Source organism: Solanum verrucosum, unplaced genomic scaffold, assembly GCF_900185275.1.
Source record: "Solanum verrucosum unplaced genomic scaffold, falcon-dt-bn FXZP01000007.1, whole genome shotgun sequence".
NCBI lineage: Eukaryota > Viridiplantae > Streptophyta > Magnoliopsida > Solanales > Solanaceae > Solanum > Solanum verrucosum.
Genome location: NW_026020177.1, coordinates 1,266,784 through 1,285,351, shown reverse-complemented (window position 1 = coordinate 1,285,351; position 18,568 = coordinate 1,266,784). Strand labels below are relative to the sequence as shown.

Here is an 18,568-nt window from a genome sequence, read left to right as displayed (position 1 = left end):
TCTATAAATAGAGGGGTTTTCTCACACTTCTATACTATGAATTTTGTATGTTTTCTATTCTTCTTCTTCAAACAAGGAATATTGTGAGAGTTGTTCAATTATGCAATTAGAATATATTTTTTGGGTAAATTAAATAGATTAACAAAATATGGGTCAACAAGGAGAGTGAAATAAATTAACTTCAAATGAGAAGACTATCTTGATGATTAATTGTCACTCCCCAAGCCCACACCCTGGGCAGGACTGGCACTCGAGAACCATTGCTGGTCCCAAGCGAACCCTTTGCCTGACTTAACTTATAGCGAAAGATGTAAATAACAAGAAAACAGTCTCAAAGGACAACTCATGCAATAACTTAAATAAATATTAGACTAGCCGAAATGGCAAATGAAGTCTTAACATCAACAATTGAAAATGGAAAGACTAAAGAACTATAACTATCCATCTATGAAGCCTCTTAAACAAAGAGGGATATCGGGACAAGACCCCTGGACATCCTATCAACTGAAGTACTAAAACAATTTAAAAGGGGTCCTCCGGAAAGTAAGGAGGCTCATCAACTGACTGTGAGTGCTCAACTGGATCAATGAGGCACTGGATGCTGATCCTGATAACTTGTATCTACATAATAAAATGATGCAGGCAAAATGGCATTAGTACATTGAATGTACGAGCAAGTGATGCTTATCTTGACCAACGACATTAACCTATGATACGAGTGTCTACGATTGTCGATAATATAGTAATCCAACCGAGGGTTGGGGTCGTGTCCCAAGGGAGTGGTTTTGAGAATTAATAAAAAAATAAAATTTAGTTCAAATTAGTCGTAGCTAAAGAGATTTACGAACAAAAACATAGTAAATTAAAGGGGGTGACACAAAAGTGTCAAATATCAAATGGGGGTTTTGTCACAAGTAGTAAAAACAACAAAAATAACATGAAAATCAAGTATGGGGAAAGGTTCTTGGGGTGTGACCGCAATACAAGTTGAGATAAATTGTTAGGTACATGCTTTCGAAAGGAATTTTTCAAGATAATAGTGACTAGGCTAAGCTTTAGATGGAAATAAGTTCCCTCTCGGGTAACTTACCCCGTTTCAAATTTGTTCCTCTCGGACACCCATTTGCCGCATGAAGGCCAACCTACGCCTTACCCCACTCAGTCTCTCGAGCTGAGTGTTAGGATATGGGACTACGGCTCACCCTCTCGGGCTGAACCTCATATCGACCCATTCCTTAGGCCATAAGTCTAGTAGTCTTGGTTTCTTGACCTCCCTCTCGGGCAAGCCGAAAACACATGGGTGGTTTTGTATTTGCAACTACAAACCACAACCACTAGGTGAAATCACCATCAAAACACATCTAATCTATTAGCAAGCAAGACCCAACAACAATATCAACACATATTTGCTAAATCACACCCCAAGAATGGGGGTTTTTAGCTACACATCAAGAAATAAAAAAATACACCTAAAATGATACTAAAATTATTTGAAAATATCCCAAAAAGTACTATTTTATTCTGGAAATTATAATAATAAATCTTCTCTCAAAAAATTAATAAACAGATTAGTATTTATAGACAACAGAAATTAGTGCTGGCGGATTGCTCGGCGAGGTTAGTCGGTGTCACTGAATGACTCGGCGATTCGCCTTTCTTCTGTTTCATCGCCGTTTCGTGCTTGCCTTCAACATCTTCACATTCTAGACCATTGGGCAGTATAGTACTGCTTCGCAGAACTATTCGGTGAAGCGTTGACTGCTCCTTTCATCACCTTTTTTATCCTTCTCCTTCAAGGCTTTGCGTACTGGAACAATGGGCAGAGTGCATCCCTTTGGCGAATCGCCAAGTGTGCTTGGCGATGCTCAGGCTTCAGCTTCTTCGTTCTTTTCAGCCTCTTTGTTCCTTTTTGCGCCTAAGTGTCCATGCTTACACTAAAAAATCAAATACCTGAAACTTAAGAGTTTTCATCTGATATTGAGACAAAGTAAGCATTTGAGGGCACTATTTCTATCAAAATAAAGTCCTAAATGAGTCCAATTTGTGGACTCATCAACACCCCAACTTAAACTTTTGCTTGTTCTCAAGCAAACTTAACTTCAGCCGTTCAAAAATGGTGTCTCAAACTGTGCTACACAAGACTCAATTTACTTATGCAATGATCAATTTTGTACTCAAAAATTCAAGTTGTGACACACCATTACCAAAGATTCTCATGCCCGCAATACTTGCTACTTGTGCAAGTTCAAGCTCAACAAAAAGTATCTCAATGCTCGCACATAAAAAATGATTCCATATTTACACAGAGGTTAATCAATTCAAGATCAGGAATCAGATAGAACGCTCACACTCAAAAACGAGGAACACAATGCATGTTTTCACCCATAGCTTTACCCTTATTTTTCAATCGAATTTCGATTCGGCTTACTCAAGATCAAAAAGGTCTCTCTAAGGCTTGTCATAGGGATGAGTGCAAAGGTATGGTCATTTAGGCTCAGAGACTTATTCATCGTGAGATGTGGTACTCTCAAAAGAAAGGTAAGGCTCAAAGGGTGTTCAAAAGAGTTTCACACCCTCATGGGTAGGCCACAAAAGAGGTATATATCAATTTTGGCTCATACTCCTTAAAGTTGCCTAAGATCATTTCAAGAGGACACCTTTCTAAATCATTAAGATTAACAGGGAAAATTCTAGGTTTATTCATGCATGGTTCAAAGCAAGCTAATCACACAAGGCATCGACATTTAAGTCAAACAAGACCACACACTTTCGCTAGTGTGCAATGGTTATTACAAGAGAATCAATTCGATAAATGGCTAATCACAACGAGATGCAAAGAGTTCACATATTTTTTATGCAACTTCATTTGGCCTCATCGTAATCGTACACTCATGTTCGTTCAATTGAGAGCACTATTCAAGTCATCGGTATTGATCAAAATCGAGACTCAATTTTTTTGCAAAAGAACAACCACATCAACTCGCAAAGGGTGGCAAAAATGTGCGAAAAATTCAAAAAATTTCAGAACGATCAAAATCACTTGGCAATTAAAAATAAGCGAGCCACAAGCTCAAACAATCGCAAAGCAGTTTTAAAAACACAATTAAAAACAGATAACCCAAATGTACACCAAAACACAAGTATTTGAAATAAGCAAAACAAATTGGGCCTTACCCCACCACAAATAAGAGAGTTTGTCCTCAAATGCAAATAATAATATCAAAAGTAAAAATATAATAAGACGGAGAGGGGTGAAGAAGGGTCCTGTCTATGCAGTCTCTCTCTTTGTCGTGTCTCAGTGGCCGGAGTAGTCTCACAAGGAAAAATAGTGCCAGATCCACTAGGAGCTGCTGTGGAGTTCTCGGTCGGCTATGTCTGGATCACTGGTTGCATAACCGTCTCTACTAGATCTAGCAGATCTCTGAATATGCTCACATGTTGGCTCTCTCTCATCTCCTCCTCATCTGTTATCAGCTCCTCGTCGGTCTCTGCATATGACTCTGCATGTGTTGTGTTATCCCTATGCATCTCTCTGGTGATCTTAGGATAATCTTCATCATCTGCTCTCTCTATTAGTAAAGTGAAGTTAGTAGACTTAAGGTAGTCTACGTCCTTCCTCAAACTTGCAATCTTGGCTTTTAAAGCCGCCACCTCAGAGGTCTAGCATATTTTTTCACAGCTGTCTGCTCTTGCAAGCAATGACTCTTACTATCAAGGCATCAACAACTCTCTGAAGTGGGGTGAGTGCTGCTATTATGTCTTTGTCGATGATCCCTGGAACAGACCTCTCCAGTCGGGTAGCTCTCACATCAGCTGAATAGGACAACTGCCCCATCTTCAGTATCATGGCTTGAGTGATCCTGGCAAGCTGGGAGGATGAGGAAGCACCTGGATCCTGTGATGAAAAAGAAGAGAGAGTTGGTATACCTGAGGGCTAAGAGGCAGGGGTGGAGGAGGGTGTCTCTGCTGATAATGAGTCAACATTGACCTCTGGAGAAGTATTTGTTGGGGCTGCTCTTCTTCTGTCATCCTCCTCTCGTGTAAATTCTGCCTCTATACGCTAGATATTAGTGGAGGAAGATGGAGTGACCTCTATATAGCTAACAGGCTCTCGGGGACTCCATAATACCAGCATAACTCAGTAATCAGAACAGGAAATGACAGGGATGTCACTGTCTGTTAAGCTCTCACAACCATCTCCTGTGAAACTAGCAGTCCCAGGTCGATCCGCCTCCTAGCCATGATAGAACCAAGGAAAGCCGCCTTAGGATCACACAAAATGGACTCGTTCTGGTATGGCAGGATAGTGCTGCTGATGAAGCCAAACCAGTATCAGGAGGCGATGTGCATATCCCTCTTCTAAATAGGAGCCCCTGCATCCAACCACCTAGGGGTGATGTCAGAAATCATCGGAGCTAACAAACCCTTCAAATCATCTAGGGACGGAACGATGTGCAAACCTTGGTAGGGCAGTACCGAGTGCACGGTCAACCTAGTACGGTATTAATATGCTCGCTATGACGCTCTTCCTTCTTGTCTCTAACCATAACTGACTTCACCGGTCGGAACTCACTAGCCTTCTTCTTATTTTTTAGGACCAACTCCCTATAGTCTAGGTAGAATTCACGGACCTAGGAAGAAATGTAAGGGCCTCGTGGCCTAGTGAACTGCTCGAACTCATGATACTTGAGAGTGTCAAGCACCTCAGCATGCATACCTTCCAAACCTTCCACAGATAGTAACTTTTCTTCTAGAATGGTTCGTAAACTATCACCTTTCAATTTGTTTAGCAATCTGCGTGGAGGTGGAGCTACGGGGAGTGCAGGGGCCAATGAGGGTGGTGCCGGGGGTGGCACTGCTTCTGTGGTCGGAGGAGTTACAGCTGATGTAACTTTGATAGGTGTTGATTGAGGTCTATCTCTGAGCCTATTCTATCGGAGGATCAAGGGTTGTTCATCTTCTGGCTCAGAAAAATATGGCTCAATAGCTGACCTTTTTCTAGCGATATGCTTCTTTGGTTTGCCTTTATTTCCTGATGGGAGATCTTAATTTCTTTTCTGTGAAGGACGTGATCCTCCTTCATTGATCGTAATGCCCTTTGCCCTTTTCTGAGATGGTGCGTTTAAGTTCGTACGTACCATATCTGCAAAATTTTGTGATTAGTCAGTAGAACAATCACACTAAGACACAGAAAATTTGAGGTAGAAAAGTCCGCTGATCAGTCGGCGAATCGCCAAATCTCTTTGGCGAGCTAGGTCGAACTCGTCGAAGGGATTAGCTTCAAATCTAGGAAAATTAGCGATCAAAAAGTCTATTTCGTGAGACACCGACTACTTTTGACGATGAAGAAGTTGTCCGCTAACAGATATAGTGAAAGAGGGTAAAATGGGCATGCGAAGGGTGGTCTAAACTCCTCTTGGCGAGTCGCCTACTACCTTTGGCGACAACAGATGTATCCGCCGAAAGTTATAGAGATATCAGCACTGTAGACATGAGTGAAGGGCGATCTAAGACCAGTAGGCAAACTGCCAAATCGTTTGGTGAGCACGACACATCTCGTCGAGTGATTCACCGTGCCTATTTTTCAACCCACTTCTTAGAATCGACCTTACAAGCACTGAAAACAAAATCAAAGCATGCAGACACGAAATTCACACAAGACCTATATTTCCCATCATCCCAGAATACTCAGGCTTTTTTCGATCCTGCCAAACTTTTGCCATATAACTACGATCACCCTTAAGAATGTCGTCACCCACTCCTTCATTGAGAAATTTTTTTTATTTAGCACAAATGTGGGCTCTTTAGGTGTTACCCAACCAATACAATGACAATCAAGCGGCACCCATTGCAATCTCAATCAAATTAAAGCACAAACAACAAGGCATTCGACTATTAAAATATTTCAAGCAACTAAGTTTGGATCACACATAGCATATCAACTTATTTCTATCAGCGAGGCGTTGGATGCGGATCCTAGTTACCTGTATATGCATCATAAAATGATGCAGGCCAAATGGCATCAATACATTGAATGTACAAGCATGCAAGGGGAAAAGTAAACACGACATAAGCTTGAAATTAATACTGAAAGAAACACTTACCTCAGCTTTATTCAACTCATGAATACTCAACTCAATGCGAAAATAAACAACAGTAATGATGAAGTTTATATAAGGCATTTAAAACAATAGGTAGCAAATCAAGGTGTTAAATAAATACAATAACAACTCAATTTATATATAAAGTAATATACTTGTGTGGGAGTTTCTCTAATCGACAACTATCACTATGAGCTAATGTGAAGATACAGCCTCTCGCCCACACTCCCAGAACTGCCCTATAACTTTTCGGGATATAAAACGGCACAACTAACTGGATCCACTGGTCTATGCTAAAAAGCAATAAGGAATCATCTAAAAAGTATGCCCCTTTTTACCCACGCTGGCTACATGGTTTATGGAGACTTAAGTTATTGTGAACTCGTCCCCATATCGGTGCTCAATACTACTCCCAAAATACTCAGCTCATATGTTTAAAAACAAAACTCATTTTGTGGTTTGAGATAATTACTCAAAACTAGCTCAAAGGCTCTTTTGGAAATTGGTGTTTCCTCTCTTGTTTAAATGTGAAAAGATTTACTCTTTAGGGAATACATAGTCCCCATATACTCTTTTGAAGAAAACAACTTTGATCTTTATTTTTATTTAACTCAAAACTCAAGTATTAAAACAAAGTTAAAACATTTTGATCTTTACTTTTGAAATGATTGTAAGAACTCTCTAGACTTGGCCCTTAACTTTGAATTTGAATTTATGGATTCAAGGATTAGTTATCTGTGATAGGAAGGATCTCATGATGTTTAGGAGTATTTTTAGATAGTTAAACATTAGAAACGATCGAGAAATCACTGTCTGGAAGTAATTTCGCGATGCAAAGATGCATTTAAATATTTGGTTGCGAAACAAATTTTGAGGTAGAAGGGTCTGTGACCACTCTGTGAAGCGGAGAAAAATCTGAGAAATGGGGAGGGGTCTCCAGATTCGCCCGACTTTTTCCTTCTTCGTTTTCTAACCCCAAGTCGCCAGAATTCAATTCTTTTTTCTCAAATTCTCTATAGATGCAAATACCCAATATATGTACACAAGAACCTAACTCAAAACAACTCTATACATCCACGCAATAATCTCTAGAACTCCTTAATCTCAGCCAAATTCAAGAACGAAAGCAAATTAAAGAACACATATCAATAACATCAAACATTAAACATTTTTAGAATGAATTTCGCTGAGCTAAACATGATTGGTGTGTTGGTGAATGAACCCAACGCTATGAAAGTCTCACATACCTTGTATGATTGAATCCTTGGCGAAATCCCCACCCAAAATTGCAAGAACCTGACGAATCTTGAACTTTTCTTCTCCTTTCTCCTCTTGAGTTCTTTCTCCAAAAACCCTAGCTTGTTTTGGTAAATGCGTAAACTAAACTAACTCAGTTTAGACCCCAAATAATTTACTAAAAATGGATTTAATTCATTGGGTAATGAAAAGAACAAAATACCCCTCGAATATCCGATTTTGACTTTCTTCCCGACTTCCAATGGGCATAATCTCCTTCATACGAACTCGAAATTAAGCAAACTCAGTGGCATTGGAAAGATAATTCAAATATATTTCCTACGGTATCTTGTAACACACCTAAATCATCCTGAGCTAGGATTTTGGTCGTTTAAAGTTGACCCAACACTCATACTCGACTTAACTTGTCCAACTTTCGAAATTTGATTATCTCCAAAATAGCTTCTTTCTAGTTCTTTCACACATCTGTCTTTGGAATATCACATTCCCTTACCCTCAACTGATTGTAGCGTGATCTGAGGTCTATTTTCGAAAAACAAGTGGCACTATGAAACTGATAAAAAAGGTCATCAATTCTTGAAAGAGGATTCTTATTCTTGATGGTAACCTTGTTCAATTGACGGTAAACTATACATATCAAAAGGGAACCATCTTTCTTCCTCACAAATAAGACCAGAGCGCCCCTAGGTGAGACACTTGGTCGAATAAACCCCTTATCTAGGAGATCTTTCAATTGTTCTTTTAGCTCTTTTAATTCTGTTGGTGCCATGCTGTATGGCGGAATAGATATTGGACGAGTATCGGGAAGAATATCTCTACGGAAGTCTATTTCTCTAAGGAGGGACTCTAGGAATATCATCTGGAAAGACTTCAGGAAACTCACTCACAATAGGAACTGACTTAATAGGAGGTGTCTAAACAAAAGAATCATTAACTCGAAATAAGTGGTGGACACACCCCTTGGAGACTAACTTTCTCCCCTTCAGGTACGAAATAAAACAATCCTTAGGCACTGCTGAACTACTCATCCACTCAAAGACTGGGTCATTAGGAAACTTGAACTTGACAAGTTGAGTTCTACAATCAATGGAGGCATAACAGGCATAAAGCCAGTCCATACCCAAAATAACATCAAAAGCAACCATGTCTACCTCAACTAAATCAACGATGGTGCTCTTGTAATTTACGGAAATGGTACAATCACGATAGACTCGCTCAACTAGAATAGACTCCCCAACAGGTGTAGAAACACTGAAGGGCTCACAAAGTTTCTCAAGAAGAATATCAAATTTCATTGCAATATAAGGGATCACAAACGATAAACTCGCACCTAGGTATAGCAAAGCATAAACGTCATAAGTAAAGACTTTGATCATACCACTGACAACATTTGGAGAATTTTCTTGCTCTTAGCGACTAGTGATAGCATATAGGCAGCTTGCTCCTCCGCCAGCCCCTGAAGTAGCTCCTCTAGATGCAACTCTGTCGGGTGGAGAAACTAATGAAGGTTGGGCTCTATTGCCTTGATTACTATTACCTTGCCCGTTCATAAGGCACTCCTTCATGAAGTGACCCTCTTGACCACACTTGAAACAACCTGTGGAGCTATCGCGACAATTACCTGGTTGGTTCCTACCACACTTAGCACATGCAGAAGCCCAGTTACCTAATTGTGTCAGACTACCTTGAGACTGTGGAGGTCTAGCTCTAAAGTGCTGTGAATTCTGACTATTGTACCCACCTTTTGTTTCTGGGTACAGGTGCACTAGAAGATGATGGAGCAGGTCCCTTTTGATTTTGTTGGAAGGATGCACGCTTGACATTACTTTTCTACTGCCCGGACTCATTCCATATCTCTTAACCTTTTTGTTTCTGAACTCTTCTCTATCCCTTAGCTTATCCTCCTAAACCTACTGCACATGAATCATCAGCCTTGCTATGTCCATATCACCTATTAACATTGCAACCTTACCTTTTTTACTCGACAGACGAGACAATCTGGCAATAAGCAGACTCATCCTACTCTTCATATCTACAACCATTTCAGGGGCATAACAGGAAAGTCGGGTGAACTTCAAACTATACTCATGAACACTCATTGACTCCTGCTTAAGGGTGAGGAATTCTCGTACCTTGGGTTCTCTCAGTTCCCTGGGAAAGTAATGCCCCAAGAAAGCAACCTCAAACATAGACCAACTCACATTCGGCGCACCCTCAGCTCTACCCTTCTTCCATTGATCAAACTGGATTCTGACGACACCCTTTAGTTGGTATGCAACTAATTCCACTCTCTCAGCATCGGTGACATGCATAATCTCAAAAACATTCTGAAGCTCCTCAACGAAGTTCTCCGGATCCTCAGTGATGCTTGAACAAGTGAAGCTCGGAGGATTCATCCTTAGAAACTCTCGGATCCTAGACGTATCAACTACAACCTGTTGAACCCCTATTTGTCCCACTTGGTTGGTCATAGCTTGACTCAGCATTCAGATGGCTTCCCAAAATTTAGCATTGGTGACCTGTCCTTGGGGTTGCACTTCAGGTGCATTAGGTACCCCTTTTTTCTCAAAATTCCTCCTAGCAAGACGACCTCATACAGCTCTTCGTTGAGACATGATAAACTAAAAGACACACACAAGAATGAGTTAGAAAAAGACTTTATAGAGATTAACTCTATCGCACAAAGTGAGTATGAAGGAAGTGACGGAAATTCCTAAATGTTGCAGCCTCCTAATTATGGATGTGGCGTGCTTCACACTAATAACTATGACTCTAGAGATACAATTTCATAGACATCCTAGTAATCTCAAACTCTATGCTCTGATACCAAGTTTTTCACGCCTCGAGCCTACACCCTCCTAACATATATACTATTGGTTCCACATATATTATTAATTGAGCCATTGCAATACTTTTATAACATAAAATACACATAAAAAGATCATGCGAAGAAGTTATATTTCATTACCAAAATTATAATCTAAGATCCATGGTTGAGTACGTAATATCGATAAAAGTAAAATATATAAACATTTTTCAACCATTCAAAAAGGGTGAAATATTCAGATGCACCACACGATTTTCAATTCTCAAAAATAATAGACTTCCAGAACATAGGTAAAGTTAACATCAACTCAATTCAGCTCCTATGTCAAGTCTTCAGTACTACTTTCATCTCCTTTTTCGATATCATCACCTACATACAATTAATGAAAATACAAAATAATTTAGCAATTTTGTTGCAAAAGGTCAATGACTTCAATGATATATTTGAAAGTTATCACTCTATATCTACAACAAGCATATAAATTCAATAAGCTTCAAATGACATTAAAAAATAGCATAGTTGCAGGAGATATTTGCATACTGCGCATGTTTCTAGGAATTATTCTATCACTCCTAGTTCAATTCAATAGTTACTCAAAACTAATATCTTCCTCACTATTAAAATCTTAATTTATTTATAACAAGAATAATAATGACTAACAGTAAAGATATTTTCTGACTAACAGAAGAATAAAGACTCAGCTGCAAGAGCAATTAGATAAACAGCCCACATACATGAGAAACAATCTTCATGAACAGGATAATTGTTACAACATTGAAGCTATTGGAAAATCTGATTTAGATCTTTGAGCCAGACAGACACTAAAAGCAGGGGAAGAAGTAGGGTCAGAAAAAATGTGAGGAAGCATAGAGGCCGACAATATCCAGGTAGATCATAGAAGACCAACAATCTGCGGAACATATCGAGTATAAAATGTTTTAATTGGAGGAAATACAGAAGCCAACAATCTGATTTAGTTTTAATGATTAGTGCACTTTTCTGGAACATAAGAGGTGTTAGATCATAGAAGGCCATTTACGAGGGAAGAACTACGCACTGTACCTATTTGGATCAAGCTTCCTGGTCTTGACTTTAAGTACTGGAGTCCGAAAGGACTTAGTAAGATTGGTAGTTTGGTTGGGAAACCTATAATGGTGGACCATAATACTGAAAGAAAAGTAGGACTGAACTTTGCGAGGCTGCTACTTGAAGTTGAAATGGACACAACGCTGCCAGAGGTGATCCTGTTCAGGTCGGAGAAGGGTAATTTGATAGAGCAGAAGGTGTTGTATGATTGGAAGCCAACATTGTGTAAGGTTTGTGATAAATATGTCCATTTAGAAGTGAACTGTAGGAAGAAGAATACAACTCCGGGCACAAAAAGGGAGGAACTAGAAGTAAAGACGACTCGAGTTGGCCAAGATATTCAATTAAAGGAATCGTTGCTCAGGAGCAAATATCATCTCCAACAAGTGCATTGAATCCTCATAAGGCGGACATATTAGATGAGTCTCAGAATCAGAGTGCAACTAATATTTGGGTTAGACCTCTAAAACCACTGAAGTCTCAAACTAAGCAGCCACTAGATGTAGAGAGTAAAAAAAATTTTCAGGTACTGAACAAAGAGGGTAAGAGTAAGAAGGCTATCAGTAACAACGAAGGAATAGTGGGAGGCCATCCTAATCTCAACATTGGGAATGTATAGTTGTCTTTGTTGGAATGTGAGAGGGCTCATGGCCCTAATAAACAAAATGAGGTGAAACGCTTTTGTAATAATGAAAAAATTGGGCTGGTAGGGTTGCTAGAAACAAAAATAAAAGTAGGGAAGATTGATTTGATAGCTCAGAAGATGTTTGATGGTTGGCCGTTCATTACTAATCTTGCTTCTCATTACAATGGTAGGATTTGGATAACTTGGAGGCCGGATTACTATACAGTTACACTAATAGAGGCAACATCTCAGTTGATTACTTGCGAAGTGAGAAGTCTTTCTCTGCAACAGACATTTATCATGACAATGGTTTATGCCTATAATACAAAAGAAGGCAGGAGAGATTTATGGGATTCTCTTATGGCTTACAACGTCGTTTGTCAATTACCTTGGATGATCCTATGTGTATAGACCTCTTGTTTGTTAATGGTATTTTATAGTTTACCAAAAAACATAAATGTTACAGCAGTCCAACAGACATTAAAATACTACAACGAGAAAAAAAGGGGAGATATCCTAAAATAGTGGTATATAGAATGATGTTAGCTGATACTTAATAACTCATAGCCGACGAGGCTGATACTACAACATACTCAGCTAACCAAATGACCGACAAGGCCATAATCAGAAGAAATAGGCAATAACAAAATCGACAAGACTTTACTCAATAGTCCCTTATAACATAAATGTTACAGCAGTCCATCAGACATTAAAATGCTACAACAAGAAAAAAAAGGAAGATCTCCTAAAACAATGTTATATAGAATGATGTTAGCTGATACTTAATAACTCATAGCCGACGAGGTTGATCCTAGAAAATACTCAGCTAACCAAATGGCCGACAAGGCCACAATTAGAATAAATAGCTGACAAGGCCACAATCAGAATAAATAGCGACACTAACCTTGCTCGGCTGTTTGAGCAGAAGTAGCTTCTCTTGGGGAAGGAACGGACAATGCTGCTAGTATGTTAGGATCAATTAATCATGCATGCTGAAGTTGTGCAAGTACATCTGCAATAACTTCTCGTCGCATAATTCTCCTTTGTTCTTCCATTAGTTTCTCCATTTTTTGCATCCTTTCTTGCATTTGTTGCATTAAAAGTTGGTTCAGAATTGTCAACTTTCTTTTTCAAAGTTGTCTTTGTAACACCCACTCAATATAGTCTTAGACATCCCGAATGTTCTGGACCCATGACGGCTGAAAATGTATCAACAGACTGACCATTTGTGCTGATTTGCTTTTCAATTTCCTCCATTTCAGCTTAACAAAGCATATCCAACAAACAGTCTTGTAAATTAAAATTTAGAATAAATAATTGGTCTCAGTAAAAAAAAAATATTGACAGTATTCGTACAATTTTACTAGTTCTATTCTCATTCGATGCCTTGTACAAACGACTAGGTTTTCTTGTTCTTGTGACCACAAAGAGCTCCTTAGCGGATACAAATTCCTTTTCTTTTTCCTAGTCACATAAAAATACATATCAAGAGTTGCTTAAATGATAGGTTAAGACTAGATAATAAATAAGAGAATACACCAATTTACTACGGATTAAAGCAAAACTCTTTTTGCCTGCTGTGTGTGGATTCATCAACTTTTTCCGGTTATTAGTATTTGTTTTAGACATTTTCTGCAAATAAATGAATCAATAATGTTACCCAAAGGTATATGGTTGCTACACAATGTACTATATGAGGTCAATGTCACAATATTTCTTTTTTAACAAATCCAAGTAAAGAATATGCTTTGTAAGTATGAATGTTATGAAGCTAAAACCAATCTGCAGACCTTAGTTATGTAAGTTTCAAAGATTGATTCATAACATCATCAAACATAAATAACATCTGTGTCAAACAAGTGAAAACTTACAACCCAATGACAAAACTCTTGGCCTTACGAGACGCGAGCAACTTTGCTATTCAAAGGGATAGAAGTAAGAAAATGTTGGAAGAGATGACCTTGAGCCTGTTCTGGGTTCTATTAATTAATAATTAGATTGTGTCAGGTCACTGAACATAGAGTAGGAAATTCTAGTGAAAGCTTTGCGCCACTATGCCCCTTAATGAATCGAATGGTCCTTTGACCTTTATTTGATTCTGATGGCCGGCATAGATCTCATGAGACCGGAGGCAGTAGGGCAGGTATTCTCAAAAAAGAAAGAAAGGAAAAAAAGTAGGGAGGTAAGAGCGAGTAAGCCAAGGTTATAGCAAGGTCTTCCTCAAAAAGACAGTTTTTAAGCGCAAGTCAAACTCATGATAGGCGAGCAAATCACGCACACGTGGTTAAGCGATTTGCTGTGCAATCACCTAAAAAATTTTTATCCAAAAGGGCACTTAGTTTAGTGAAACCTTGATGCAAATTTCAGCGATCAAACTTAACTAATAAATAAGTTCTTAAGATTATTTTTTTTTGAGTAAAGAGTTGAACATGTGACTTTTTATCCTGTTACATTTGTATCTTATCAACGTCTAACTGAAATTATTGAGTTTGAACTATAATAAATAAGAAAAACAGTCAGGAACATAAAACATGTGGTTGTTAATCTTAGCTATACAGTGAGATAAGAATAAAAATCTCACTCAATGAACCTTCTCTAAGATTGGAGCAAAATCCTCCGTTTTAGTTGTGACTACCACACTGGAAGAAGTAACAAGCTACAACAATATTGCAACACAGAAGAGAATAGCAGAAGAGAAAGTTAAAGGAAAATAAAGTTGCAGCAACAACTATATCACAAAAGGGATCAGGAGAAGAATAAGCTGGATGTTTCAGATTCTAAACTACATTTTACCTTGAATTTTTCAGACTTCCAGTATTTAAGGATCTCTCTAAACTGACATTTTGGAATATCACCAGGATTTTTTGCCATTCGAATTTCATCACTATCATATGGATCATAATAATTTATCTTCAAGTCACTTTTATGCCTTCTCCAAGCCTCTCGAATTGTTACCTTTCAAAGTTTGAAGATATTCTTTACCTTTTTGTTTCTAACAAAATCACGATTGTAAATGATCTAATTTAGGTCATTAGGTAGTTGAAATTTAGTTACATAACCTATATTTTACTTGATAGTTTAATTCCTGAATTTATTCTATAGTACATTGTAGGTACTGCCTTACTACACAGAAGAACAATCATTATAGATAATAAAGTAAAAGTCATTCACAAAAATGGTAGAAAATGTCCTGATGAGATCATTATAGATCACTTTAAACTATTAACCAAACAACAATACATATAAAAGTATCCCAAGGTAGTACTGATCATAGAGCTAATGAACAACAATAGAATAAATCTAGTGACTTGTCTATTGAGTGGTTTTTAACAATTAGAGTTTTATCTTTTATCATCTTTTAAAGATTTTATTTATTAGATGTTATGTTACCTTTTTAAAAGTATATATATTATTTCAAAATAAGCACCCAATTCTAGATATTATGTGAAATGTGAGGTGTCTTATTTTCCTGAAATAAAATTTTGAATGCCATCAAATTATAAATGGCATTGATATCACAGGGGACACAACATCTTGACTGCATCTGCTACTTATTCAGTCACAGCACCTACGATAATATTTGGTGAACTCACTAGATTGAGGAATGGAGAAATGATCTAGAACACTAGTATGCTGGATAGACAAAGAGTTATATTATGCTTGGCCTTTTCAAAACAAGCTGCTAGCAAAGTTTCTACAACAAAATAAAATGTTCCAATTAAAGGGGATGTGAAGTATCTATCCCTTGGAGGACAGAGATGTTGAAAAGGTACTTCTCATCAGTCATGAAACTAGGGAAATCACTAGTCATAAAGTGATTAAACAAATGCACACACTGTCGTTTGCCAGAACATGAAAGCTTAGGAACATGAAATTTTTCCAGCACATAAACAAACATACTAGAACAATCATTACGTAGATACTATAAAAAAGTAAAAGAGATAACATGAGTAATAGGTTTCAACATCCAAAATCCAATAAAATGGAGTTTTCACCAACTGTTTTATATATATTCCCCATCAGTTGAAAAAATGTTTTGTTCAACTTAACTTATCATCTATGACACTAGCTATATCAGTAAATTTCGGAAACATTCATAATGATATGAAAATTAAAGTTCACAATAATAACTTCAAACTTTTGACCAATGGGAAATTTTAGTTCACATAGATAGATCAAACTCAAAATGCAAATCAAAATACTCAAAGCCATAGGACAAAATCAACTACAAAAGAGCAGTTGTTTCATAAAAATGAAACCCAGCTTTTCAATGATTTTTTCACAGAGTTATCAAATCTTCACAAAATTTGAGTTACAAAGTCTAAACTACAAATGGAGTATATCAAGCAGACCTAAATCAGAACAAATAACAAACATTTCAACAAACCCATTTGTTATTCTTTAAGATGTTTTTAGAAGCCCTTCAATGAAATTTCTGATTTTGGAAAATAGTACATGTATAACAAAATAGAGTCAATGAGGACTTAGAAATCACCTTAAGAATAGTACACCTTTATAAGCAGAAGCTTAATGTTGAAGAAGACTACTTTTGGAGAAGAAGACCACTGAAGATGAACACTTCACACCGGAGAAGAAGACAATTGTAGGAGAAGGAACTGATTCTTCACCAAAGCTCCAAGTATATTGTCGAAGAAGACCACTGTAGAAGTCACCGGAGTTCTAGAATTTTAGGGTAAACTCGTGCTTTTGCTCTCAACGAAGACCACTGTTGGAGTCACCAGGGTTCTAGAATTTTAGGGCAAACTCGTGCTTTTGCTGTCGAAGAAGACCAGTGTAAGAGTCATCGGATTTCTGGAATTTTAGGGCTAACTCATGCTTTGATTTTGATTATTAGAGAAATGAATTGGGTATTTGGGAATGTATTTTGAGCTTTTATTTCACTGAAATAAGAAAAGTGCGGGTCAACTAAATTTGTGGAGGGAAATTAATTTTTTACATAAAAAATTTGCGGATTTGGCAAAAATTTTTTACTTTTCACTTCAATGAACTGTTGCCACAAAAGGTTTTTTTGCCACGGTTAATAAGTATGTGGCCATAGATAACCTATAGCGACGATTATATAGATGATGCCACGGTTTATATTAAGAATTGTTCTATTAGATCTAAGCATATATCCCAACAGTCATAATTGTTGCAACACATACTCTATTGCCACGGTTGTGAAATTGTTGTTGAATAAGCATTGCATTAGGTCAAATTTCTAGTCGGCAAATAGCTTATAGCTAACAAGTATTTTTTGATAATTTGTTGTAAATCCGTTATTAAATAAGATTGTACATTGATAAATTATTCTAATGATGAGATTTATCGATTTCTAATTCCTATATTTTCTGTAGTATTTTTTTGTAAAATGAAATTGTTGTCTAATAGCTAGCGTAACATTAACTTACCTTGTTTTTGTGTTTGACATCCCTATTCATGAGGTTGTTCATTGCTTCACCGAGAAATTTATTGTAACGACCGGTTTACTTTGTTATAGAAAACCCAATGGAGAAATTTTTTGGGTCGGAAAACTTTTTAGTAGCAACTTGGAATTTCCCAACCTAGTCCAGATTTGGACAAAATCAAAGTTAGTAAGGTCTAGGGAAATCTGCTAACAATTGAGTGATTTAATTATGATTTTGATCACCGGAGTAGATAGCTAAGACATTAAGGAACATGTACGACTTTAAGAATTTGAATTCAGGCAAGTAGAACTCCCAAAATCGATCTTAGCGTGAGAGTGTAGTTTTTGAGTGTCATGGGACGAAGGTGTGTAGTGAAATGGGGATTAAAAATTCATTAATTAGCTCTCTATTTCATGCAAGCCGCTACGGCAGGATTTTGTGCCGCCAGGGAGGGGCAGTTGTAGCGGGGTGAGTACCGCTGTGGTCGAACAAATGCGACTTAAGTCGCAAATTAACCCCAAAAACGTTTTATTCTGCACTTTTCCACTTTGAGAGCTAGGAGATGACCCCAGGTGCTTTCTTGACAGTTTTCCACCATTCTTAACGCTAAAGGTATGGTTTTAACTTCCTCATTCCATTTTTCAATCGGTAGAATGTAAATTCGTGGATAGTTATCGATGAGGGAGGGTTTTGATCAGTAATTTATGGTGGAAAATCCCTAATCTAGGTATGGGGATCAAGAATTTGATCTAGGGTTGATAGTGTTGACTCTATTCCGGGTAATAACGTCTTGTTTATTGATCCTAACATTATATTGATTGTTGGTAGACCAAGAACAAGCGAAACGAATCTGGAAAGCGAAGAATCAAGTTTCATAGGGAATTAAAGTTTGTTTCGAGGTAGCTGATGGTTGTGATTTCATGTTGTGGGATGTATGTTTTTTCTTGCTTAATTATAAAACGTGTATGTATGCGAATATTGCATTATTGATCACACAAGTTGTAAATGAGGATAGATGAATGATGACTTCCATGAATCGTGACTTGATTGTATGATATGCGAATATACTTGTGATTATGGTTATGGCTTGTTGAATGGATCGGGTGTTGCGTTTCGACACACTAACATGGATCGATTGCCACGTTCTGGCATAAATATGGGATCGGCTGCCACGTTCCGGCATAAAACATTAGATGAGGTACCACATACCGGTACACTAACAATTTGGGTGTGGGTCTCCCATGAGAGGACCATTGACTTGTCG

General features: G+C 37.7%; 1 protein-coding gene and 1 pseudogene across 1 annotated transcript in view; both read right to left on the bottom strand.

Annotated features, from left to right (window-relative positions):
- The window catches only part of LOC125829084 (uncharacterized), a 1,125,066-nt gene that overhangs the window by 805,351 nt on the left and 301,147 nt on the right, over positions 1–18,568 (bottom strand). The gene's annotated exons all lie outside the window — the stretch shown is intronic.
- On the bottom strand, positions 10,505–17,349 carry LOC125829030 (uncharacterized; annotated as a pseudogene).